Source organism: Spermophilus citellus (assembly GCF_964194105.1).
Source record: "Spermophilus citellus genome assembly, chromosome: 12".
In the NCBI taxonomy this organism is placed as follows: Eukaryota; Metazoa; Chordata; class Mammalia; order Rodentia; family Sciuridae; genus Spermophilus; species Spermophilus citellus.
Window position 1 is genome coordinate 34,064,403 of NC_138198.1, and position 24,827 is coordinate 34,089,229.

The following is a 24,827-nucleotide window of genomic DNA, read 5'->3' on the forward strand; positions in this document are numbered from 1 at the left end:
TGGGAGAGGAAAGGCAGGCAGAGGATGAGCAGGCCAATCCAGGAAAGCAGCGGGCACAGACTTCCCTTCCCACCTCCCTGAGCCCCAAAAGAGCCTACTGCATCCCACAGCAGACGGACACCAGCACACTGTGGTGGGAGCTTCCACCTGGGGGCGAGCAGCACAGCCGGGAGGGGCTGGGAGACTGAGGGAGCTCAGTGCTCAAGGGGGCCCACTGGGGCGCTGGGCTGGGCGCCTGCTCACCGACAGCTCGTCCTGTCTCCCCACAGGAGTGCCACCTGCATAAGCATATGCCACTGTATGCCCAGCACCCACAACTCCCCAGTACACAGTAGGTGCTCAGTAAGGGCTTGCAGAGCAGATGAACACGGCACGGACACCACCGGGCCCAGCGTGGTGTGGGCAGTCACTCTAGCCACAGCTCTGCGTGGGGACGGGCATGGACGCTGGACCCTGCCATCCCTCCCTGCTGAGTGACGGGAGCGTGAAGCTTCCTGCACATCCGGAGGCCCAGGTGGCGTGGCTGGGGACGGCGGGGGGAGTGAGCTGGCCTTGGACAGGCTGAGGGAGGGACGGGCGGGCGTAGCTGGGAGGATCCTAAGCGGGACCGTGGGGCTGTAGAGCCCCGAGAAGAGCGGCCAGAGCAGAGAGCCGCGTGTGTGGGGGGCAGCTGGAAAGGCCCGTGGACACAGGAGGCCAGCTGAGGGCCCGGGTCCTGGCCCTCCTCCTGCCCCCTGGGGATGCCCACCGCAGCCTCCCTGGCACCAGGCATGGTCACGTGGTGGTGCCAGGGCAGGAGGGCAGTGGCAGTGGGGCTGGAGGGACCCGCCCACCAACCTCTGCAGCTCCCTGGAGCCAGCACCTGTCCTCCAGCTGCCACCAGGTGGACAGCAGGCCCGACGTCGAGGCTCGGGAATACGCTGCAAAGGTCCTGCGGCAGACCAGCAGGCTCCACCAAGGGAGGGGCGAGAGACCTCACTGTCCCTGCCTGGAGACGAGCCGGGGAGGGAGGACCACTCAGACTCCCTGGGCACGCGCTCAACCAGGAACCGACGGGAGCTGGCGTCAGGGAGACCTGCTGACCCGGGACTCTGAGACCCAGTCGGGGAACGGGCTCTACATGGCCAGCCACAGGCTCCCCCCCACTGGGTGGTCAGGCTCCCCGTGCCCGGGGCCAGCCAGGTGCAGCAAACCCACTCACAGGGGTGCCAGAGACCACTGTCCTGGGACACCACTGGCTCGTGGTCCAGGCTGTGGGTCCAGGACAGGGCCGGTGGGCTCCTACCCTTGGGGGGGTGGCACACGGCCCTGGACACAGGCACCCTGCAGGAGACCCGCAGGACACCCAGGTCCCAAGGGCACGGCTGGAGGGTGGGGGACAGCAGTCCCCCCCCCCGCAGCGTGTGAAGCAATCAGAGCCCCGCCTGTCCGTGTGGCACTCACAGGGACGCTGCCCAGGCGCGTCTGGACACCCGGCAGGGCCACCTGCAAAGCTGTCCCAGGCTTGGGGTGCCCACTGCCACCCCGACTCCAGGAGCTGGGACCTGGGCCCTCGGCTGGCGCCGCCCCAGCAGCCTTGGCCGCGTGGTCACACAAAGAGCAGCGGTGGCCTCCACCCTCCAGAGCTCAAGCAGCTGGGTCAGATCTCAGCCGAACCCCAAACCACACCCCAAACCCAAGCTGCAAGGGAGTCTGGGAAAGGGGCTCTGTCCTCCACCCTCCCCGTCAGAAGACCTGCAGGAGGGCAGGGCCATGCAGGTGCCAGGGTGGAACCCGCTGCCCCGAACACGGCCGACCCTCGCCATGCCGTAGCGCCCGGCTGCCCCAGCGCAGGAAGGAACACTAGGGCCCTCACACAGCAAGAGCCACCGGCCGGGGACCCCAGGGCCTGCAGAGCCAGAAGGCCTCGCCCAGAGCCTGACCCGCGCCTGACCCCCACTCGACTGGGCTGACCAGCACCCCCAGTCCCCCACAGCCTCCGGGAACTTCCCATCACGCGAGGAAGGCCGGGTGGAGGTCCTGGGAACCGCGGGACAGCACCACCGAGCACCGCCACACGGCAGCTGAAGACGAGGCTCTGGAGTCGCCAGCAGGAAGTGGCCAGCCAGAGCTCTGTCCTGCAGTGGACCCTGGCTCCAGGCCCACAGGTAAGTGGGGAGCTGGGGGCTGCGAAGGATCAGAGGCTCAGCAGCTGCTGCCATGGGACACACACCCAGCGTCACCAGTTTTTCAAGAGAAACTTCTGATCTGAATTACTTGGATTTAATTGGGGAAAAGCTAAGCAGTTTTCTTATAAACATTATATAAGAGAAGCAGAACACGGGGCCCAGCCTGCCCGGGCTCCAGTTCACCCTGCAGCTGTGCCCACCCGGCCCCTCCAGGCAGGACCCCGCCACCGCATGCACCTCCCAGCCCTCGATGTGGGACTGCAGCTGCTCCAGGGCTTCCAGCTTCTCCATCTGCCGCTTGGTCTCGTTGATGTTGGAGCAAACGGTCTTCATGGCCTGCAGGGCACTCTGCACCGCCGGGTGGTCGGGGTGCTTGCCTGGGGTCCTCTTGGCCAGCTCCTGGGCAGGGCAGAGGCAGGAGGGAGACGTCAGTGGGGGCCTAGCGGGGCCGGTGTGACCTGGGCTGGGAACGTCACTCGTGCACTCCTATAAAGGCCACCCAAGCACCTCCTCGATGGCAGGCAGAGAGCTAGGGTCTGGAGATGAACCTCCTCGCCTGGTGGACAGCACGTCCTAGTGGAGCAGAGTCACGGACAGAACCAGCTCCAAGCAGGGACACACACAAGACCAAGCAGACCAGGGTTTGGGGCAGGTGACTTCAAACAGGGAGGTCGGGGAGACCCTCAAGGAGCTCACATCCGAGCAGCCACGGGCTGAAGTGAGGGGGACCTGTAATAATATGAGGGAGGAGTGTCAGGGCAGAGGGACCAGCACGTGCAAGGGACCTGGGGCAGGGGCACGAGTGGTATAAAACAAGCACAGCAAGGAGCCAGTGCCTCTGGAGGAGGAAAGACAGACGCAGAGACAGGAGAAGGGCAGGTCACGGAGGTGGCCACGGATCCTGCCCCAGCCCCAGTTTTCTTAGTGAAATGGGCATAAAACATGTCTTGGGGCTGGGGATGCAGCTCAGTGGCGCAGGGTTTGCCCAGCATGCACGAGGCCCTGGGTTCCATCCCCAGCACCGCAAGACACCCCTGGCCTAGGGGACTCAAGATGGGCGTGTGAGGCTCACCCCAGCCACCCGCCCCTTCTGTCAGCTCAGCCCCCACCTCAGGCACAGGCTGGGACGCGCGGGATGCTAGGCCAGCCTTGATCACAGGCGGGCACTGCTGGGCATGGTGGGGGACTCAGGGGCAGGGACGTGCCAGGCCTCAGATACGGGGCAAGAGCTTCAGGCCCCTCCTCTGGGTCAGCCTGCCCGCCCGCCTCTGGACAGCACCAGCACAGGAAGTTCCCTTCAGCAAGTGCCCAGATGCGTGCCCAGCCTGTCCGCCGCCCCCCTCTGTCTCTGGAAGGCCAGGCGCCATCCCTGCAGACCAGCTCTCTCGGGTCAGGTCTGCCCTGCTCCTGGGGGAGCCCCTGGGAGCTGGGGCCAGCCACAGCCCTCCTGAGCCTCAGCTTCCCCATCGCACACCAGCAACAAGGACGCTGGCGATGACGGTGGCGAAGGCTTCGCTCGGGGCTCGAGGCAGGTCCTGCTGTGACCTCCCTGAGCAGACGCTGAGTGCAGGCCCAGTGAGAGGACAGGGCCTCCGGGGAGAAAGACGGGGGGTGTGGACTGGGACTGGGACATCGGCAGAGACGAACCAGACACTACGGAAAGCACCGTACGCATACAGCAAGTGCTCAACACATGCAGCTCTCCTGGTGTCTGTGAGGAGACCTGCATCATGAGCCCCTGTCGCCCCGCAGGGCTCCTGCGGAACACGCACTGCAAAGCCCCGGCCACTTGCCGCCCCTGGGCCGCCCAGAAATGATCCCTGCTTCCCTGAGGACCGGCCCCTTCCCCAGGCCCAGACGCCTGTGCCCAGGACCCCGGGGTCCACTGAGCTCCTGCCCAGGCCCAGGGCTGTGTCCGCGGGAGGGGAGGCGGAGGTACCCACAGGGGAGCACACAAACTCCTGCCCCCAGCCGACCCTCACGTCGACCCCGCCAGGTGGGGCCAGCTGTCCAAGGTCACACAGCAGATCATGAGTCCAACCAGTCTGGCCGCATTTTGAGTCCCTGTGCTGTTTATGACCTTTTAAACGTTTCCTAGAAATGCCTTCCTCTCAAATCAACGCCTGCCTCACAGCACGGAGGGCGACTAGCACCTATTGACATGAGTAATGAATCATTTATGTGGTTGGTGAGAGTGGGGGGGGGGCTGCAGAACACGGGGGGGGGGGGATGTGCCGGGGGTACGGGGGGGGGGAGGGACATGCAGGGGTGCAGGGTACAGGGGAGGGGGGGAGGGACGTGCCGGGGGTACAGGGGAGGGGGGGAGGAGCGTGCCGGGGGTACAAGGGGGAGGGACGTGTGGGAGTGCATGGGGGGAGGGACGTGGGGGGGCGCAGAGGAGGGACGTGTCGGGGCGCAGGGGTGCAGAGAAGGGACGTGTCGGGGCGCAGGGCCTCTGAGGACAGGCCTGGCAGCGGAGCTGGACTCTGCGGGAAAGCGCTCGGAAGGGGAGGACTTGAAGCGGAGGCCACGATGCCGCAGCGCAGGGAAGGAGGGAGGTGGACGATGAAGTCGGATGAGCCTCGGAGGCCAGGGGCACCCAGTTCCGTCCAGGAGCATGGGAGGTGACAGGGCGACAGGGCTGTGAATGAGGCCACACCATCCACCTGTCCCCTTCAGGGACCCTCTGGTGGCTGAGAGAACACAGGTGCAGAGTGCACAGAGGGCAGGAGACGGTTGGCGGCCACGGCAGGTGTCCAGCAAGAGACAGAGGTGGCCTGGGAGGGAACCCCTCTGCCCAAGGCCCTGTGGAGCCCATAGCCCGCTGCAGGTACGTCCACGATCAGGCACACCAGAAGGCCAGGACCTGGTGGTCATCACCTGTCACCTGTCCACGTCCCCAAAGCCACCCCGTCACACGTCTGCACATGAGCAGCTCTGAGCGTCTGGACCTGAGGCCCAAGAGGCCGGCCAGCTCCGGGTGAGTGGGGGTGGGCTGCAGGACGGTGGCAGCCACTGCCACCACACCCATCCCAGACCCCAGAAGGGGACGCTGCAGTGACCCTCCGCCGACGGGCCCCCTCCAGGGGCCAACACTGGCTGTTAGTAAAAATGAGAAAAACGCCACTTCCCCTTTTTGTCTGGCTGCCCCCGCCTCTGCTCCTGCCCCGGTCAGCACTGGGCTGGGGGAGAAACCAAGCAAGATGTGGCCAGGCCCGAGGCTGGCCAGAGCTGTGGGGGACGCCGGCTGTGTGGCCTCCATTCACAGGGGAGCATATCCGTGCCTCGGCTTTGCACGTGCCACTTCCTCCCCCACAGTCCTCCCTTTTCAAGCTCGTAAGAGGCACACGGTGCCGTAGATGGACAGGCCTGGAGAACTGGGATCCAGAACAAGACCTCACAAGACCTTACGTGTGGAGTCGGTTAGAGAGAACCGTCTTCCAACAAACAGTGCCAGGACCACTAGACACCAGGGCCAGCAGGTCACCCAACAGCCTACTCAAACGCAGCCCAAGCCTCAGCACAGGAGCTGGAAGTAGAGTCTGTTAGGAAAACGCAGGAGTAGATGTTTGTGACCTCAGGTTAGGCAAAGTGTCCTCAGACAGGACGTCAAATACAACTAAAAAAGTGTCACCCTAGACTTCATCAAAATTAAAGACTTGAGTGTTTCCAAGGGTATTGTCAAGAAAGCGGGAAGACAACCTCTAGGGGGCAAGAGAATGATGCACATTAGGAACCTGAGACGGCCTGGTGTCTAGCATATGTAAAGAGCATTTGCTATTGAACAAAAAAACACAAATAATGCTACTTAAAAACGGGCAACAGGTTTGAACAAGCTTTTCTCCACAGTAGACGTGCAAACGGACACCGAGCAGATGAAAAGGAGCCCAGGGTCACTCATCCCTGGAGAAATGCAAAACGAAGCCACGTGAGATCCCCTTTCACACCCACTAGAACAGACACAACCAGGAGAAGAACAGTGACAGGGCAGGAAACAGGCCTCTGACCCTGCTGGGGGACCGAAAGGGCAGCGGCTTCCAAGTTCTTTTATTGATTATTTACGTGATTTTGGGGACAGCGGCTCACTGTGTTGCCCAGGCTGGTCTCAAACTCGTGGGCTTATGTCTCCCACCGCGTCAAGGCCACAGGGCCATCGGGACAGGGGCTCCAGCTCCAGGACAAACTGTCCTGGCGGACGGGCAGCCAACCCGGCCCTGGGAGCTCGGCCACCTGCTGAGCCAGGCCCAGGGGCAGGGGAACCAAAGGGCCCAGAGGAAGCGTGACCAGCCAGGGGCTGGGGGGCGGTGTCCCTGCTGCTCCTGCCCAGGCCTCCTGCAGGCGGGGTCCTGGTGAGGCCAAAGCCGGCTCTTGTCCTGGGGACTCAGGAGGCCACCTGAAAAAGCCGTCCAAGGAAACAGCCCAGGGAGGCCGAAAGCTGGCCTGGCAGCCTCAAGAGCCGTGGGAGCAGCTGGCTGGCCGCAGGCTGCCCGGGTCTTCGCTCCCTGCCACTCTGTATGCTTCATTCTGTTTTTTTATTTTTTCCTCCATTTCGCCCCCAGTGCTGAACCAGGGCGGCTCTATCACTGAACCACGTCCCCTTTGCTTTGAGACAGGGCCTCACTCAGCTGCTGAGGCTGGCCTCAAACTTGGGATCCTCCTGCCTCAGCCTCCGAGTCTCGGGGATCACAGGCCTGCACCACTGGGCCCAGCATTTCCTCTCCTGTTTGAATCAGCAAGTTGACATTTGGTTTTCAAAGTCTATATTTTTCAAGGTCATAAAACAATTAAGTTCTCAGCCGCTGTCAGCAGAAGCACAGGACAGACCCGTGAAAACGAAGCTGGGTTTGTCCCTGGAAGATGTGACAATGGCCACTATTCCCTGTGACTTGAGGCTGGTGGGGGCCCAAAAGGGGACTCAGGGGTGGGAAAGACACACTGTCCCCTCCACAGAGAGGGGTGTCACCCGGGGTCTGGACCATTTGGAGTAACACCTGGGGACGCCAAGGCCATCTCCGGGAGGCCCGGCTGCCTCTGGTCCCTAACCCCCTGCTCTGCCCAGGGTCCACCCTCCAAGCTCAGGAAGGCTGACACTCTCCAGGACTCACAGTCTGGGTCCCCTCCTGCCATCCCCAGGACAGCAGGGCACAGATGCTGAGGCGCTGGTACCCCTCCACACACCGCTTAAGAAAAATGAAAAACGGAAAAGAAGCAAGAGCCGTCGGGGCCAGGAAGACCCAGAACCGCAGCGGCCGGCCCCGAAGCTGACTGGCTCCTGGGCAGGGGACACGCACGTGTTTCTGATGTGACTCCTGTGGCCTGGGCCGCGGGTCCAAGACGCTGCAGCCTTGGGGGCTGGTGGCCAGGGGGACAGAGGAGAAGCCACCTGTGAGTCCTAAGGACACCTCCTCCCACCGGGAGAGCAGGAGGCAGGAGAGGCCCGGGCTGGAGCAGGCCCCTGCTGGACAGTGTTACGTGCCACGGGCAGCAGCTCCAGGTGCCCCAGCTCTCCACCGAGCTCAGGCCCTGGTGGCCCTGGGCGGCCTCTACCTGCCCCTCAGCTGGTGGTGCCAAGGGGACGCTGCCCTCGGGCGGCCACGGCCCTCGCCCTCCACACCTGGTCACTGCCGGCAGGGGCAGGTGTGGCCCTGGCCTGAAGCTCCAGGGACCCCAGCTGCAGCGCTCAGGGCTCTGCTCCAGCTGCCCAGGGAGCCCCGGGACACTCCATCACAGTCATGGCCTGCTCCTGTCCCCGCCGGTGGAGCCAGGTCTCAGGAGGAATCGGGGACACTGCACGGGGGACAGTGGCTGGGGTGACTGAGATCCGGTTCAGTGGGAGAAACAGGAACGAGCCGCTCAGCCAGGACCAGACGGGGCCAAAGTGGGGGGCAAGGAAGAGGCCCTCAGGGCCACGAGGGTGGGGACGAGCCCCCGCACGGCACGCCAGCCGGGGCTCACTGTCGGAGCCTGCAAGGTCTGGACTCGCGGTGGTCAGAGCACAGACGGTCACGGCGGGAAAACCCGAGTCCAGAGAAGCCACGCAGCTGCAGGGACCAGGCAGACGACCCTGGGACGGGGCCGTCACCCTCAGTACCTGGCAGTGAGTCGCTTGCTCTCCGTGGCCGCCCACAGCTCAGGCACTGAGGACATCAGCACGTCGCAGAGGCAGCCCAGAGGCCGGGTGGAGGCCGGGCACTGGTCGGGAGGACAGGAACCAGGGCACAAGGCCGCAGAAGAGACCTCCAGTCCTGCCCTCTCAGCTGGACACGACGACACGGGCCTGCAGGAGGCAGTGGGCTTCCCAGCATCGGTGTCAGAGGGAAAGTCCAGAGAGGACCTCGAGCCAGACCACAGCACGCACTCCACAAGGCAGTTCAGAGACACCCGGCGGGACAGGCAGGGCACAGGAAGTGACCTCCTCAGGTGCCGCAGCCTGTCCCCAGCACCCACCCTCCAGTCCCCCAGGCAGCCAGCTCAGGTCCCCAGGCAGGTCGCAGCACCTCCCTAGGATTCCCACGCCCTGGGGGACAAAGACCCAGAGTGGCCCCAGGCCCATGACAGAGCCACTCCCTCCCTGTCCACCCCCCAGGAAGGTCCCTGCCCTACACCCAGGCGCATCCTGCCCAGGGCGGCACTCGGCTGGCCCTTCTGCCCAGAGGACGCTTCCCGGCCACTCGGAGCCCTGACCTGCACGCCCAAGGTCACCCTGGCTCCGCCCGCTGCTGTCCACCCCCGGAGGGTCAGGCCCCACAGCAGGCTCGGGCTGTCCTGCACTTCCAGGACCCAGGACAGCGCCTGGCACGGAACAGCTGCTCCACAGACGGCAGGAGCCACTAAAGGACACCGGTGAGCTCCCAGGGCACCACCATCCCACGAGACCATGGCGTCCACGTGGCCGTCACGACCAGATGTCGCCATTGTCCCGGAGGCTGGCTGCTGAGAGGCCCGGGTGCAGCTCTCCCAGGAGCGGCCAGGGGGACAGAGATCAGCAAGCGCATCCTCCCTCGCAGCTCAGCCCGGCTGGCCCCCCTCCGCCTGTCCCTCCCCTGCACAAGGTCCCTCGTGTCCCCCACAGTCCTGCAGAGCACCGTGACGTGTGCACACCGAGAACTGAGGCCGTCCCTTCCCACTGCACCCCAAGGGTGCCGACCCGGTCTAGGCCACATCCTGCAGCCGGGGGGACCGAGGACAGCCAACGTCAGCTCAGCACCAGGCACAGGAGATGCGGACACACCAGGGACTGGGCAGGGACCAGCCTCCCAGCGCAAGCCCAGCACAAGCTGCCCCGCCCCCCCGTGTGCCCTGCGCAGCCCTGCTGACAAGCGGCCACTCGGGCTGGCTGGCCTCAGGCGCGTCCACACGGCAGTCCAGTTCCTGATGTGGAAGCAGCCGGCAACCCTGGGTGGCATTTCCACACTCGCTCCGTGAGCTGCCGGGCCTCTCCTGGGCGCCAAGCACCGTTCCAGGCGCTGGGGAGGGGGCTGCCCGACCTCCCTCAGGAACCGACACCCCAAGAGGGACAAGAACACCCACCCAGGCACCGAGGGTCCCAGGACAGAAGCCAAGTGGAGCAGGCGAGGTGCCGAGCACTCATCTGCAGCTCAGTGGACAAGGAAGGTGTCCCTGAGGTGGGGACATCTGAGCAGCAGAGGCCTGAGGAAGACTAGGGAGCTGGGAAACAGCAAGTGCAAAGGGCCTGGGGCAGACAGCTGCTGCTGTGCTCAGAGAACTTGCAGGAGGCAGGTGTGGGTGAGCAGAGCAAGGGAGGGAGGGGCAGACGCCACCAAGAGGAGCCCGGCCTTGCAGGTTGGACAGTGAGGAAACTCAAATTTAGCAGGAGAGGCCGTCAATCCCCTAAGGGGAGAAAGTGATGGGCAGGAGGAAGAGCCGGGGCACGGGGCACGGGCAGAGGCGTGGGCTGCAGTCAGCAGCACTGAGACTGAGGCACCCACATCGCGCGTGCGACGTCCCCGCTCCTACAGCCAGGAAGCACAAGGACCCTGGCGGCGACTCAGCCGTGGGTGGACAGGGTGTGCGCCCACGTCATGGCACAACGGGCCTGGACCGTGCCGTACAGGTTGAGGCAGCCAGCCGCGGGGGACAGACAGTGCGGTGCCACCCAGAGCACCCAGAGCAGCTCCCTTCACAGCGGAGCAGGAGGAGGTCACTGTCCACCAAGAAGGGGGAACGGGGAGCGGCCGCCCACAGGCCTGGGGTTTTCTGGGTGATGGGAATGTTCTAAGCTCCTTCTGGGGACAGTGACACACCCTGAGTGGGAAGACAAGGCCACCTAGGAGAGGTCGGGGAGGCGAGGGGCACAGCACGGGGGTGGGGCACGGCACGGGGGGCACAGCAGGGCAGAGGCAGCAGCGCCCCCTCACAGGCTGAGCCCGTGGCCACCCACTCGCTCCTGCTACACCAGGCCCAGCACTGGAGGCTGCGAGCAGGGCGCCCTGTCCTGTCTGTGACGGTGACTCCGGGGCTGTGCCTACCACCCCTGCACAGCAGGAGCCCAGCAAGAGCCAGTGCCTTTGGGGAACAAGGGGCTTGGTGCCGGCCAGTACCCAGGGCCATCTGTGCGCCAGAGGTGTCACCAGGCCTGAGTCACTTCCTAGAAACGCTGATGGGAACCCTCGGGGCCTGGGAATGCTGGCGCCTCCTGGGCTGGCCGAGGGGCCTCCATAGAAGGTTCCGGCTGTTCTTGGGCGACGCTCAGGCACTGCAGGGCTGCTCCCGAGGAGGCCGCCTTGCTCCTCTCCCTCCCCACCGGCTCCTCAGCCCTGCGTCCACACCACCCAGGCTCCAGGGCCCACAGGACAGCTGCGGTGTGGTGTCCGGGAGGGGACAGGCAGTCCAGCTCAGCTGCTCAGGCTCATGGGACGTGTGACAGGGAGGAGAGGCGGTCTGCTGACGCACACCTCCTGCTGTGGGTGCCAGGGACCAGGACACTGCGCAGTTCTGAGATGCAGGGGGTGTGGCGTGTTGCCACAGGGGACTGTCCTGCTGCCCTGCTGGACAGGCATGCCCAGCACACCTGTCCCCACCCCATAAACAGCTGGAGGCGGAGGGCCAGCAGGAACCAAACAGTGAACACCCCTCGGTGGCCCTGGGTGGCAGCTGGTGGCCACAGGTCATCCGTTCCAGGATTTGATGCCAGGAAAGCAGCAGACGAGCCACAGAGCCATGAAACACAGGGCCACCTGTCCCCCAGGCCCCGATAGGGAACTGAGCTCTGCACCCCGACACCCAGGACCCTGGCCACCAATGGCCCCAACAGGCCTGTGCCTGAGGTGGACGGGGTCTAAAGGAGCCCGTCCATGGCCTCCCCGGCTCCCGCCATGAGGCCACGACAGCGGCTCGCTCCCACCCACCTCATCCCCAAAACGGGGCTCGCCGCAGGGTCCACCTCGCGGGCTGCTCCCACCTGGACCATCACAACAACCTGGAAGCCCTGCTGACGGAACCCTGGGTGACCACGAGACACTGAGGCACAGGCCACGGTGTGGCCTCTCCAGGTCACAGGGTCACGGCAGGGCTGGAACCACACCCAGAGGCCTCTGCCTGCGAAGCCCGGCTCTGGCCCAAGGGCAGCCCAGTGTCTCTGTGAGGACCGGGTGTCGACCCTCAGGCTCCGCTGGCCACAGATGGCTTCTGTTCTTTGTCCTGTTTATGACCCTTTAAAACTGTGACGCCACGCTTCGCTCATGGCCAGCGACCCAGGCCCAGCGGCTGGCTCTGGGGGCCGCAGGCTGCCCATCGCGCCCCGCAGCATAGCCACCAAGTGTGTCTGGAGAAGCAGCGCTGCGGGCCGTGCTGGTCCCCGCGCCACCAATACCCAGGTGCCACCGGAGCTTCTGAGCCGCGGCAGGTCACTGCCTGCAAGACCCAGGCTGGACCAGTTGCTGGGCAGGGCAGGACATGCAGGCCGTGGACGGTGGTTGGCTGCCAACCCAGCCCCTGTGCCTCCTCATTCCCTGCTTCCCAGGAACAGAGCGTGGTGAAGGGCCCTTGTGCCCAGTCCTGGGCTGGGCGCCACCTCTCCTCCCTCTGGGAAGCCGTGGCTGGAAGGGCGCGGCTCACCTTGAGCAGCAGCGGGTACTTGCAGATCCGCTGGATGGGAGACAGCAGGTAGCCCTCCAGGGGGATGTCCGTGGTCTTCCGGCCTCCCAGCAGCATACAGCTCTGCAAAGGAACAGAGACCCTCGTTAACTCACCAAGGGCAGCACAGGACCGGGTGCCCTCACGTCCCCAAGGAATCGCAAAGCAGCGCCGAGAAAGAAAATTCATGACCCCAGGAGAGGTGAGGCCACACGGGGGTGGTGGACCGTGGGCCCCGTCCTGCTGCCCCTGGCTGGAAGTCTCGTAGACACATCCACTGACGCCTCCTCTGGCCGCTTCCAAACGTGGAGGCAGAGGCCAGCGGCTGCAGAAGAGACCAAACGATTGGGAGACCTGAGACGTCACTACTGGCCCTCTGCAGAGAAGCCAGCTGAGTCCTGGTGAAGGGAGACTTCACCACACACGTAGCAGGGGACAGCGGACAGGGGACAGGGGCCCAGACCAGCCAAATGGCCTCGTTCCAAAGAGCAAGAACTGAGAGGCGCCCTGGCTGGCCCCCAGCTGGAAGGTAGGGACACTTGCCTGTCTGTGGACGTCGGGCCGCCAGGGATTCACACGGTCCAGAAGCACACCCCACACAGCCACGTGGTGACCCCAGAAGCGCACCCCACAGGGCCACGTGGTGACCCCAGGAGTGCACCCCACAGGGCCACGCGGGGAGCCCCAGAAGCGCACCCTGGGCAGCAGAGGAAGAGCAGAGGCTGCGTGCGCCAGGATCCCCTCCCCACAGCTAGGGACGTGGGCACTGCTGGCCAGGGCGGGGCCTCCCGGGAGCCCAGGGCTCCGGCCCTGCCCACTGAGCCCCCGCACACTGAGACTTGCTCTTCCCGTGTCACTTCGAGGCCACCCCGGCCCCTCCCTCCCCTCCACACACCACCCGACCCGGCCTCGAATGCCACTGCACACCGCACACTCGGACTGGCTTCCACTCCACCTCTGGCTCTGGCCACTGGCCCGACGCCCTGCCTGGACAGCCACGGGACAGCCACAGGACAGCCACAGCCCTTTTCTTTTCCTTTTTTTGGCACTGGCACTGGACCCAGGGGCGCTTTGTCACTGGGCTACCCCCCAGCCCCCTTTTGCACTTTGAGACAGGGTCTCGCTAAGTTGCTGAGGCTGGCCTCAAACTCTCCCTCCTGCCTCCGCCTAAGTTGCTGGGGTCAGAGGCATGGCCGCCTCACCTGGCCTGTCACAGCACCTGAACCTGACCCACCCACAGTGGAGTGTGCACCCCCTGGGCAGGGCCGGCCCCGCCCCGCAGCCCACCTAGCCGCCTCCTCCAGGCCCCAGAGCCAGCACAGGCCTTCACACTGTGGGGACCCAACTGCTGTCCCCACGGCCCTGTTCTCAGCCACTGCCTCCGGCTCCAGCAGCCCTCAGTGGTTTTGAGTGGTGATCCCCAAAATGCCATGTCCCCCCAGAACCTTAGGATGGGGCCTGATTTGGTAAATAGGATCTTGACAGATGTGATTACTATCACAGGGACTGAGGGGACCCTGAATCCATGACTCTGTCCTTATAGGGAGGAGGAGGGCACAGAGAAAAAGGCCCGAGAAGGCCCCATGCTATCCCGCGGCCGCAGCTCACGGGCGGGAGTTGACGAAACAGCCAGAGCCCAAGCCGATTCGGGAGAGTCCTCAGGGAAAAACCGACCTTGGCTGAGAGGGACAGCCAGGTCACCCTGGGGCCGAGAGGGCAGACTGAGAGGAGCCTGAGGAACCTCTGCTGAAAGAATGTCCCGACCGTGGGCTCCGTGGTGGCAGACAGGTGTGGTGTCCACCCCTGCAAGGACACTCACGTGCTGGAAGCAGCTCAATAAAAAGGTTTCTCCAGGCTGGGCTGGGGCTAGGGACAGGGCACTGTCTAACATGTGAGGCCCTGGGTTCGACTCAACCCAGAATATAGATAAGTGAATAAAATAAAGGCCCATCAGCATCTACACACACACACACACACACACACGCACGCGCGCACACACACACACAGAGAGAAGACGAAGTTTGCAAAACTCTCAGGCTCTCCAAGGACCACGTGGCTGCCGTTACTGGTTTTCCCTCTCTGTCTCCTCTGGCTCTTGGCTCCACTGCCCGGGCCTTGCTGCTGTTCCTCGAGCACACGCCCACCTCAGGTCCTTGGCACCTGCAGCTGGTCCACCTGGAACGCCCGCCTCCAGGTCACCCTGCCCGCCTCCTTAACCCACATCTCTGCTTAAACATGAGCTGAGACAGTTTCTCCAAAGAGCGACCTAGACAGCAGCACGTCCCAACTCCCTCAAGACACCCCGCCACCCCCGCCTGCTTCACACCCTCCAGAGAACTTTGTACCCCGTGACCTATCACCTGCACCCCCCGGTAGGTGGCCCTTGCCTGGCCCTGTTCACTGTGGCAGTCACAGGACTTAGAATGACCCCTGGCATATCACAGGTGCCCAGTAAGAAGCTGATGAATGAACAAACTGTCACCAGTTAATGGACAAGAAAACTAATGCAGAGGACACTGACGTCCCTGCCTGCCACTCAGTGGGTGCCCGCACATCCTGAGCAGAGAGCCAGATTCTGTCGTCCCTGAGGCTTTGACACCTGACGACAGGCGCATGACAGCTCTTCTGCAGGTGGCCAAGAGCTGGAGACGGGCGAGGAAGAGACAGATGGCACGGCGCTGGCACCACGCGTCCTCCCCTGCCCGCAGGCCTGGCCCAGCTGCCGTTGGAAAGAGCATCTGGCCCACCAGGGACCGAGAGAGAGCAGGGACCAAGGGACAGCAGGGACCGAGTGGGGCTCCTTCCTCAGCCTGGCCTCCTGGCACCCTCCTGCCTCGCAGGCCCCAAGTGGCCGGGGGAGTGCTCGGGGGCAGGAGGCTGAGCCGGGAGCTCCTGGCCTGGGCAGTGGGGCGGGGCAAGGCGGTGCTGCCCCAAGTGGACAGGTGGGGCAGAAAGGTGGCCCCTGCGTCCTGTGCTGCAGGGAGGGCCCAGCTCTGCAGTCAGCACCGAGTGTTTTATGAACCCAAGTGCACACATGGGCTGTGGCGGGCACAGGGCAGGAGGGGGACACGTCAGCTCGCGCAGGCCACGTGCCTGGGACAGAAGGAAACAGCCACCACCTGCCCCCCAGACACTGTCCAGGCCCAGGCCAGGCCAGACCTCTCGCCCCAGGGGCGAATGTTCTGAACCAGAATCCTGGAGATGCTCTAGGGAGGCTGCACCCGGGGACTCTGTGATGACGCGGCCCGCTCCCTGGGGGCCCGGTGCACAGTCCCCACAACGCTCCAGGTCTGAACTCGCTGCAGCTGATCAAAACCAGCTCAGGGGCTGGGTGGGGCTCAGGGGCAGAGCGCTTGCCTGGCAGGTGTGAGGCCCTGGGTTCGATTCTCAGCACCAAAAAATATGAATAAAATAAAGGTCCATTGACAACTGAAAAATAAAATGAAATAAACAGCACAGGAGGGCATCACTGAAGGGAGAGAGGACTTAGAGGCGAAAGACCTGGACTGGACCTCTGATGAGCTAAGTCACCTTTCAAGTATGAACTTTAGAAAGTCCCTTAGTATTGTGGGGTCACAAAAGTCCCCATGAAGACAACACAGAGAAGAGTGGAGTCTGTGTCTTGAGCACATCCTGGCGATGAGATCTGAGCACCTGGGCTCAGCTGTACCTGAAGCCCCTCAGGTCTTGACCTTCTTAGAAAACCGCACAGGTGAACTCGTTATTTTTCTTGTCATTTTGCTTAGCCAATTTTATTTAAATTTTCTTTCAATTATAAGCAAATAACCCTAATGATACCAAGGATACTAGTAATATTATTCTACGACATCATTACCATTATTAACTATGACTGCCGCCGTTTTTATTGGGAACTGGCAGAGCTGACCGCCTGCGGCCTGATTTTGCAAATGAAGTTTTATTGGAACGTGGTCAGGCTCTCCCCTTCCATGCTGTTTACGGCACCTCAGTATTCATGGCCACTGGGCATGAGCCAGGTCTCGATGCAACCTCTGGGATGGACAAGGCCTCCCACTGGCCATGAGAAGAGCCTCCCATGCCCGCCCCACCCAGGAGCCCCGCCGGGGACCGGGGACGGCGCCGGGGACAGCACGGGGCACACTCACCAGGAGGAAGGCGCGGGCGGCGGGGGCCTTGTTGAGCTCCACCAGCAGCCGCAGGGCCTTCTTGTGGTTGCTTCAGTACTCCTCGTAGACGCAGAACTTGTCCTTCTGCAAGGCAAGGACACGGCCTGAGGGCACAGGCCAGGAGGGAGGCGCCCGGGTGTGCCTCGCTGGCCAGGAGCCTACAGGTCAGCACTGCGGGGACGAGAGCCACGCGGGACCCCAGGGGATGCGGCTCCCGCCGGCCCCAGTCCTGCACCCAGCAGTCCCTCCGGAAGGCTCAGCCCCTGGGTCGGGAACAGACAGAGCGCGGGCCTGGCCCCGGGGGTGAACTCGGGCAGGCCACCTGGCCCTGCGCCTCAGTCTCCCCAACAGGAAGGGGCACTGACCAGGGCAGGGAGGCATCACTCTGGGGGAGCTCGGTGATCTCCAGACGCCCCTGGGCCCCCCTGGATTCTGTCCAGCACAGAGGGCCCCTGGTCACCAGGTCTGTGCCCCTGCGTCTGGTTTCCAGAACTGGGAGGGGCAGAGGCCTCTGTAAGCAGGAAGCCCTCCACTGAACTCTCCAGTCCCCAAGGCTCTGGGACCTGCCAGGCCCCAAAGCAGGATGTCCTGAGGCAGAGCCCGGGGCTGGGGTGGGTGAGAGACCTCAAGACGCTCAGGGAGGAGGAGGCGGAGGCGTCTACAGCCCGTCCAGGTTCCAGACAGGCCCCAGGCATCCTCCCCGGGGAGGACCGGGCACCAGGACACCAAGCAGGTGGGTGGGCTTCGAAACCGACACGCAGAGCCCCGCACAGCACCCGCACAGAGGCATCCTGGGTGACATGGCCACAGGTACCCCCAGGCTCTCAGGTCAACCATGCTGCTCTCCCTCCCTCCACGACAGCCTCACGTGGACCCAGGGACACACGGGAAAGCCAAGGGCAGGCCTCTGGCCCTGGGGTCTCCAAGCTCCGGACACAGCAGAACCAGGACGCAGCTGCCCTGACCCCCATGCCAGCTCCAGCTCCAGCCCCCAGCGTGAGGTAGGGACGGGAGCCGAGGCCAACACCCAGGGGACATGGGCAGGCCACAAACCCAGACTGGGCACTGCGGCAGGGCACTGTGAACCCCCCGCACACCCCCTAGGAAAAGCAGCTCCCCCTCCATGGCACGGTGTCCCATAAGAGGACAACGCAGAGCCCGGCCCTCGGCCGCTGCAGGACTGCACAACACACGTAAAATGAGCAGGGGGTCCCCGGCCACAGGGAGCGCCCGTGACCCCCTGAACACTCCACAAGCACAGCCACAAATGGACAAACAGGTCGTCAGTGAGACACCACACAGACAACACCACCGTCATGCACAGGCACAGACACGGGCACGCAGAGCACACCCAGGGACTGTCGATGACCTGAGGCCAAAGGCTCTGTCACACCCTCACAGCGGTGCAGAGACCCACTGAGCCACAGAGCCACCACCTCGCCTGGCCTCCACCGCCTCGCCCAGTCTGCACAGCCCCCAAGCCCTGCAATAACACGGGCAGGAAGAGGGCCGGCACCCGCAGTGCCCAAGCTGACCATCCCTGTGTCCTTCCACTGGCCTCAAATGAGCCTCAAGGCAGGAGAATCCCGAGTTGGAGGTCAGCCTTGGCAACTCAGCAAGACTCAAAAAAGCAAAAAATGGGCCGGGGGCAGTGGCCTGCGCCTGTCATCCCAGCAGCTCAGGAGGCTGGGGCAGGAGGATCACGAGTTCAAAGCCAGCCTCAGCAATTTAGCGAGGCCCTGAGCAACTCAGTGAGACCCTGTCTCTAATAAAACACAAAACAGGGCTGGGGACGTGGCTCAGTGGCCGAGTGCCACCAATTTCAATCCCTGGTACCAAAAAAAAAAAGCAAAAAGGGCTGGGGTGCGTCATCCTGCATGTCAGCGCCACCAGTGTTACTTCAGGAAATTCATCATCTCCCAGTGAACCGATGCGGGGCAGGGCGGGGCAGTGGGCAGGGCAGTGGGCGGGCAGATTCTGATGGCTAACTTGGCACTTTCTGAGAGGCAGAGTCCGGAGGAAGTGGCTGGGCAGACGCGAGGCCTGGGGAGGCCGGGGAAGAAGAGGGCAGATGGAGGCTGCGGGCCTGGACCACAGGCTGATATCTCAGCCGTGCACCGTCCATCTCCCCCAGGCCTGGAGGCCGCGAGCCCCCCAGGGGCAGGCCTACACCTGCTGTGGCCCCTGCTGAGCAGCAGTGGAGACCCATGAGCCGGGCAGAGAGCAGGCATCACGGTGTTTGATGAGTGAAAACAGGAAAGAAGGAGGAACTGAGAGAGGCCTGTGGCTCCCAAACCAGCTCCACCTTCTGCCCAGACTGGCCCACCTCCTCCAGGCATGAGAGGTGAGCATGTGACCAGGCCTAGCCGGTCAGAGCTGCCTGTCCTGGCAACAGCGGCCATGTGGCTAGGCTGGGCCAGTGGACACCCTAGCCAGAACCAGGGCCCCTGGTGCAACTACTGGAAAGAGAAGCTCTGACTGAACTGTTGCTGCTAAGGTGACAAGCGGCAGCCCAGAGCCACCAAGGACCACCTTGGACACCACGGGAGGCATGCACCTGCCCATCACCACTGCCCTCCTCCAAGAACGGAACCAACACATGGATGGAGAGAAAGCAGGTCCTGAAAATGTCATGTGGGCTTCTGGATGCAGCTATGCCTGAAGCGAGAACACCTCCTTGAACACTCTATTGATGTTTGCCAAAAGAAGTTCCTGTCTAGAGCTATCCGAGTTGGTGTACTTGGTTTAAATGAAGACAGTCCTGATTTGGGTACATCTTCAAAGAGAGGAGAAGTGAAACACACAGACCCGAGATCCAAGTTCAGTAAAGTGACAGTCTGCCCGTCTACCTCCACTGACCACAATGGGGCCAGGCCAGCAAGCAGGGACAAGTCTGTTTATTCTCACATGTCCCCCAGTGGGCAGTGCTGGCTGGAACGTTGCTGGTGGACTCTGGAGCCCAGGGAGCCGAGGGACCGTGTGCAGCACCCGATCGTGACGGCTGCCACAGCTGCTCCGAGAGCCGCGAGCGCCTGGCACCATCCCTCAGCCCGCGGAGAGGGCAGGGCAGGCCCGAGCTGGAAAGCTGGCTGCAGCTGACCACGACAGCCCCTTGAAAGCCTGCCGGTCCAGCACCCCGTGTCCTTCCACGGAGCCTGACCAGGTGCCCCCGGGCCCAGGCCCCTGCAGATCTGGAAGTGCTGCTTGGGACTCTGTTCCGCTCTCTCCCAGGGCCCCAGTGGGCTCCAGGTGACATACAGTTCCGTGCCCAGGTGTGGTGGTGGGTCTGGGGTGTAAAGGCGACATGGACCACCTCCAGCTGGGGACAGCCAGGGGAGGGGAGCTGTCCCCCAGGGAGGGCACGAGGATGGCAGCTGTGGTTGCTGCTGCCCACAGTGTTCAGGGGGTGACCATCTGCTCCAAGCCACTCAAGTCTGAGGCTCGAGGAGGGAGGAGCAGGCTGTGGACCCCCACAGGAGGAGAGGCAGGGTCATGGGGCAGGGTCACGGGGGGGAGGGGTCACTCTGCAGGTCTCCTTGGCCTGCCACGCCCCATCCAGGGGGAGGCCGCTTCCTCCTGAGCTGGAGACGCCCAGTGGAGTCCTGCCATGGGGACAAGACCCGGGCTCCCTGCCTCGGCCACAAAGCCCTGGGGACCTGACCCCAGGACGCCCCACTCCAGCCCTCAGGCTCCCAGCTGCAGGCCCTCCCTCCCCGCCCCCACTCAGGCCTCTGCCCTCCCTCGCTCCTCTCAGTCTGGAACAAGCCCCCCTCAGGAAGGCCCTCCCTCCAGCCAGAGCGCAGGACGCGCAGCCGCACCTGACTGCAGGGGCTCACTGACTGAGGTGCACCGCGCACTGACCAGCCGACGCGTGGACGCGTGGAGGCGTGTTCCGTGGTGCCCTGAACGTCCCCGTGGCCTCGGGGAACTGCGTTTGTGTTTGCAAAGTCTAGCAAGCCCGACCCCAGCCTCCGGATTCAAGGTGGGGTCAGCCTCTCCTGGCCACATCTGCATGGCCACCTGAATGACCTGGTAATGTGCCCTCAGCTCTCGGCCCGTGAGCCTCCTGCAGCCAAGAACAAGTCCGTCTCATCCAGGTCAGACACCCAGAGTGGGCACGGTGCCCGGTGGCCGGCAGGTGCCTGCTGTGCGTCTCAGGAGATGTGGAAAACCGACTGCAGAGCCAGGATGCCTCAGCCCTAACCCAGCCCTGAGGCTCCGCGGCTCTGGAACCTGGCCTGTGCCCTCTCCCCCTAGGCCTCGGTTTCTTCACCTAGAAACAGCACCTGCCCTTAAGGGCTGTTGGGAAGTTTTAATGAGCTAATGTACCAACTACTCAGCACAGCACCCAGCACAAAGAAAGGGCTGCTCAGTGCTCATCCGTGATGGACTCAGGAGTTAGTGGCCAGGCTGGCGGGTAAGGAGGTGAGGGCATCTCCCCACCCCCTGGCCAGGGCTGGCACCGGGCGGGTCTGGGAGCCGGCCCCCTCTTCTCTGGACAGCCCGTCTGGAGCTCTGTTCCAGCCCGAGCCGTGCCCTCCCCACCCCGAGGCTGGCCTTGCAGAGGGGGCCGGGGGCCTGGGGCACAGCCCCCCTGTGGAGGCTGCTGTGCTGTTCCAGGCAGCCCTCACCCTTGAGGGCAGAGGCACGTCCCCCCCCAGAGTGGGGTGGTGGCAGCCAAGTCCCCTCCAGGCCACAGACAGCCATGGGCATGAGGCTGACGCCTGTCCCTCGCCCGGTCACGTGGGGAGCCCGCAACCTTGATGCACCTGGGCACAACCTGAGGCCTCGTCCCAGGGCCTCCGGATCCGCTGAGGCCGTGGGAGCCGGAGCAGCCTCACCCCGGGGCCACTGTCCGGGCCACCTGCACCTGACTCTCCAGCTTCCAGAACAGCCCACAAGCTGCTTTCAAAACCCTGAGACGGTGACTCAACCCAGCCGCCCCGGCACGGGAAGAGGGGGCGAGGGCTCCTCGTTTTAAATTGAAAATGATTTAGAACTGAAAACACTGACTCAGGCCGAGAAGGCCGGCTCCCTCCCAGGATCCAATTAGTCAAGGAGGCCCTGGGTGAGCACGGGCAGGTTCCCATCGTCCCCGGGGCCTCCACCTGAGGACGCAGGACGCAGGGCGCAGGCCTCCGGCTGAGGGCGTGGGCAGGCCCCGCAGATGTGGTGCTGGGCTCCAATCCCGCAGGTGTCACAGCAAGAGCCACCCACTTCCAGTTCCCAGGGACGGTGCTCACCTCCCCTTTAAGTCTTACCTGCCTCATCCCCAAAGAACACCCCGGGGCTCGGGGAGGGCAGACACGGCCACGTCACTGGGACCTGTGGCTCCTGCTTCCACCCGTAAGGGCAGCGGGAAGGGCTGGCAGAGAAGGGGCCCGAGGGCACTCACACCCTGAGACCCATGGGAAGGGGCTGGAGTGTTCCAGAACAGCGAGGAGGAGCCAGTGTGGCCGGTCAGGGAGGGCCCTGAGCGGTGAGGGGACTCCATCTAGGAGAGGGGCAAGGAGGCCGGGGGCGCCGAGGGACCCCGTCTTGGCCCTGAGTGTCCGTCCCAGCCCGGGGCATCTGTCCTATCTCAGGGTGTCTGTCCCAGCCCCGGGCACCTGTCCTCCTGTCTGGGGCTCACAGCAGCTTTGTCAGGCGGAAGGACGGGCCACTGAGGTTGGGGACTCCTGTGAAATCCCCGAGCGCTCGGGTGTGGCCCAGCAGCCCGCGGCCTGGGGACTCTGCAGCTGCGCCCAGAGAAGCTCAGGAGAGGCTCCAGGGAGCAGAGAGCCCAGGATCACAGGGACACGGTGACGCCCAGAGCCTGACATGGGTGAGGACACACTGCCTGGGCCACCTCTCTCGACCACCTGCACGGCGGTGTCACCGTCCCGGGGGACAGAGGGGGACACAAGCAGTGAGAGGGGAAGTCTCGAGGGCCACAGAGCAGGGAGCAGCAGGGCCGGGCTGCGGCCAGGCGGCGGGACTCAGCTGGACGCCACAGCCCCGCGCACTGCGTGCTGGGTGCCGGGAGGGTGCGCACACCACCACGGCTGGCGAGCAGGCCCTGGCAGCACCGGTCTCACACATCTCCACAGGGGTCTGGGCAGGGCGGGCAGGGTGCCACGTGCACCCCCTCCTCCCTCCCCAGGAATCCCAGGGAGTGACGGGGAGGACAGCTGAGCGCCCCAGCAGGGACCCGAGGGTCCCTGTGAGCCCTCAGTGTGGGCAGGAGACCGGGCAGGAGACGAGCCCCGCACGCACCTGCGGAGCCGCCCCCATTCCTGCTAAAGTCAGCTACTCCGCTCTCAGCCGGGCCACCATGTCACGGCCAAGCCCAATGCCACCTCCTCCAATGCCCTCCCCCAGCTGCCACTCACGGGACACGGGCTCAGGGCTGGCCAGCTTCCAGGGCTTCACCTCAAGTGACTCCTCCCTGCCCCCCCAGCCTGGGCAGCAGGACCCTCGCTCCCTGTGCTGGACAGTGGGAGACAAAGGCCTCAGGGTGCGGTGACACCGCGGTCCCTGGCTGGTCAGCACTGAAGGGACGTGAGCCTCGGCTGCTGGCCCCAGAGGGACGAACCCTCATGCTTTCCCCAGAAGGTGACCCAGCCCTGCACGCCACGCCCCACACAGAACAGGAGGTACGGAGAGCTGAGCCTGCGGCTGCCCAGCCCCACAGTGCCCAGGAGGACAGCCCAGCCTCTCTGACCTACGGCCCAAGCAGCACTAGGCACCTGGTGCCCTTCTGGCCAGTGGGTGGCCAAGCCTGGTTCAAACCCAGTGTGTCTGGGCCAATCTGTGCTCTCGGCCGCTGGCTGCCTCTGTTGGCCACTCTGTGGCAGAGGGGCTCTCAGCCATCTGGCTATGGGACCTCAGGGCACAGCCACTCAGCAAGAGGCCACATCCCTCAGGAAGTGGAGAGGGGCCACCCGCTGCCCACTGTGCCTGGGAGGAGCAGCCCACCAGGGCCTGCCTCCCAGATGGGCCTGCAGGGGCACCGGCCAGGGTGCTGGGCAGGGTCCGCACTGGGCAGGTACTCACGAATCTGAGGAACACGTTGCCCAGCTCATGCTGAGACTGCGGCTCCGGGTGCAGGCAGCACTCCAGGGCGGCCAGGAAGTCCTTGTGCACCTCCAGGATGTCCTCGATGTTGGAGAAGAGGATCTGCGAGCAAGCAGAGGCCCCCGCGTCAGCAGGGCCCAGGGAAAGCCACGCCCCCGAGGAGACAGCACTCCGGGCACCAGAGCCTGCAGGGAGACGGGAGCTCTCCCGCTGGCCCGGCCACCCCGAGAAGGTGGGCGCGAGCAGGCAGCCTGTGTGCATGGGCAGAGACCGGCCCAGAGCTAAGGTCGTCATGGTCATCACGGTCACGTCACGGTCACGTCACGGTCACGTCATGTCAGCCAGCTCACCCCCAGCCTGCGGGTGAGGGACCAGCACCCCAGTGCCATGGGCCAGCAAGCCCCAGGGGCAAGGGTGCCACCCTGGCCCGTCACACCCACATGCCAGTGCGTGCCAGCCCCAGGACTGAGCGGCACGTGTCCACACCAACACAGGGAGGAAACGCGGTATGGGGGTCTGGAACCTGCCATGCAGACACCCCACATGGGGCCACCTGCTCCCTCACCTCCACCCAGAGGGTGAAATGCAACCTGACCCAGTAATTCCACACTGTAAAATGTAGCCTCTCAGTCATTTCCAGCTAGAGGACTTTTGCCCCCCGGAGACAGACATCTGGCACGTCTGGGGACGTTTTGGGCTGTCACAAACTGTGGGACAAAGAGGAGAGTGCTACTGGTGTTTGCAGTCACAGACCAGGCATGCCACTGTGGGGCACAGAACAGAGACGTTCAGGCACCAGTGTCCACAGTGCCCAGATGGGAGTCTGGGGGCTCAGCCAAGTGACTGTGCTGCAGCCTCACTGGCATTAACAAAAAAATTGGGAACAAATGTCCACCTGTAGGAACCAGTTAATCACATTATAGTAAGATACATTCCACAGGCAGGAATACTATGCACCTGAAAAAAGAACCTGTGGATACATACACACAGAATCCCATCGTATCCTCATATAGATTTTAAGTGTGTGGCAGGGAGGGGAATCCAGGTGCCGAACAGGTTCCATTAGAGGCCTGTTTGTGTAAAACAGCACCAAAAATGGCCCCTCCTATCTATGCTGGTGGGAACAGAGACTTTTTAGGTGGTGATATAAACTGGCAACTGTAGAGGTCTCCGGAAAGGACCAGGAAAGATCTTTCTGATCTAAACTTCACAAATTCCATTTTCCTTCTGTTTATTGCACAAGTGTCTTTGTCAGTCTAAGTGCTGAGCAAGCAAGGTGCTCCCTCCGCCCAAACCCCAGCATGGAAATGAGCACAGGCAGCAGTCTTGCTCCCTCTGGCATTTTCTGAGCACCTACTGTGTG

General features: G+C 63.7%; 1 pseudogene across 1 annotated transcript in view; it reads right to left on the reverse strand.

Annotated features, from left to right (window-relative positions):
- The window catches only part of LOC308631408 (phosphatidylinositol 3,4,5-trisphosphate-dependent Rac exchanger 1 protein-like), a 77,034-nt pseudogene that overhangs the window by 47,235 nt on the left and 4,972 nt on the right, over positions 1 to 24,827 (reverse strand). Inside the window, exons 4-7 of the transcript XR_014024313.1 lie at positions 23,444 to 23,566; positions 16,388 to 16,492; positions 12,246 to 12,347; positions 2,406 to 2,567 (exon numbers count right to left, since the gene is read on the reverse strand). The product of XR_014024313.1 is annotated as a phosphatidylinositol 3,4,5-trisphosphate-dependent Rac exchanger 1 protein-like (transcript). The remainder of the gene's footprint in view (positions 1 to 2,405; positions 2,568 to 12,245; positions 12,348 to 16,387; positions 16,493 to 23,443; positions 23,567 to 24,827) is intronic.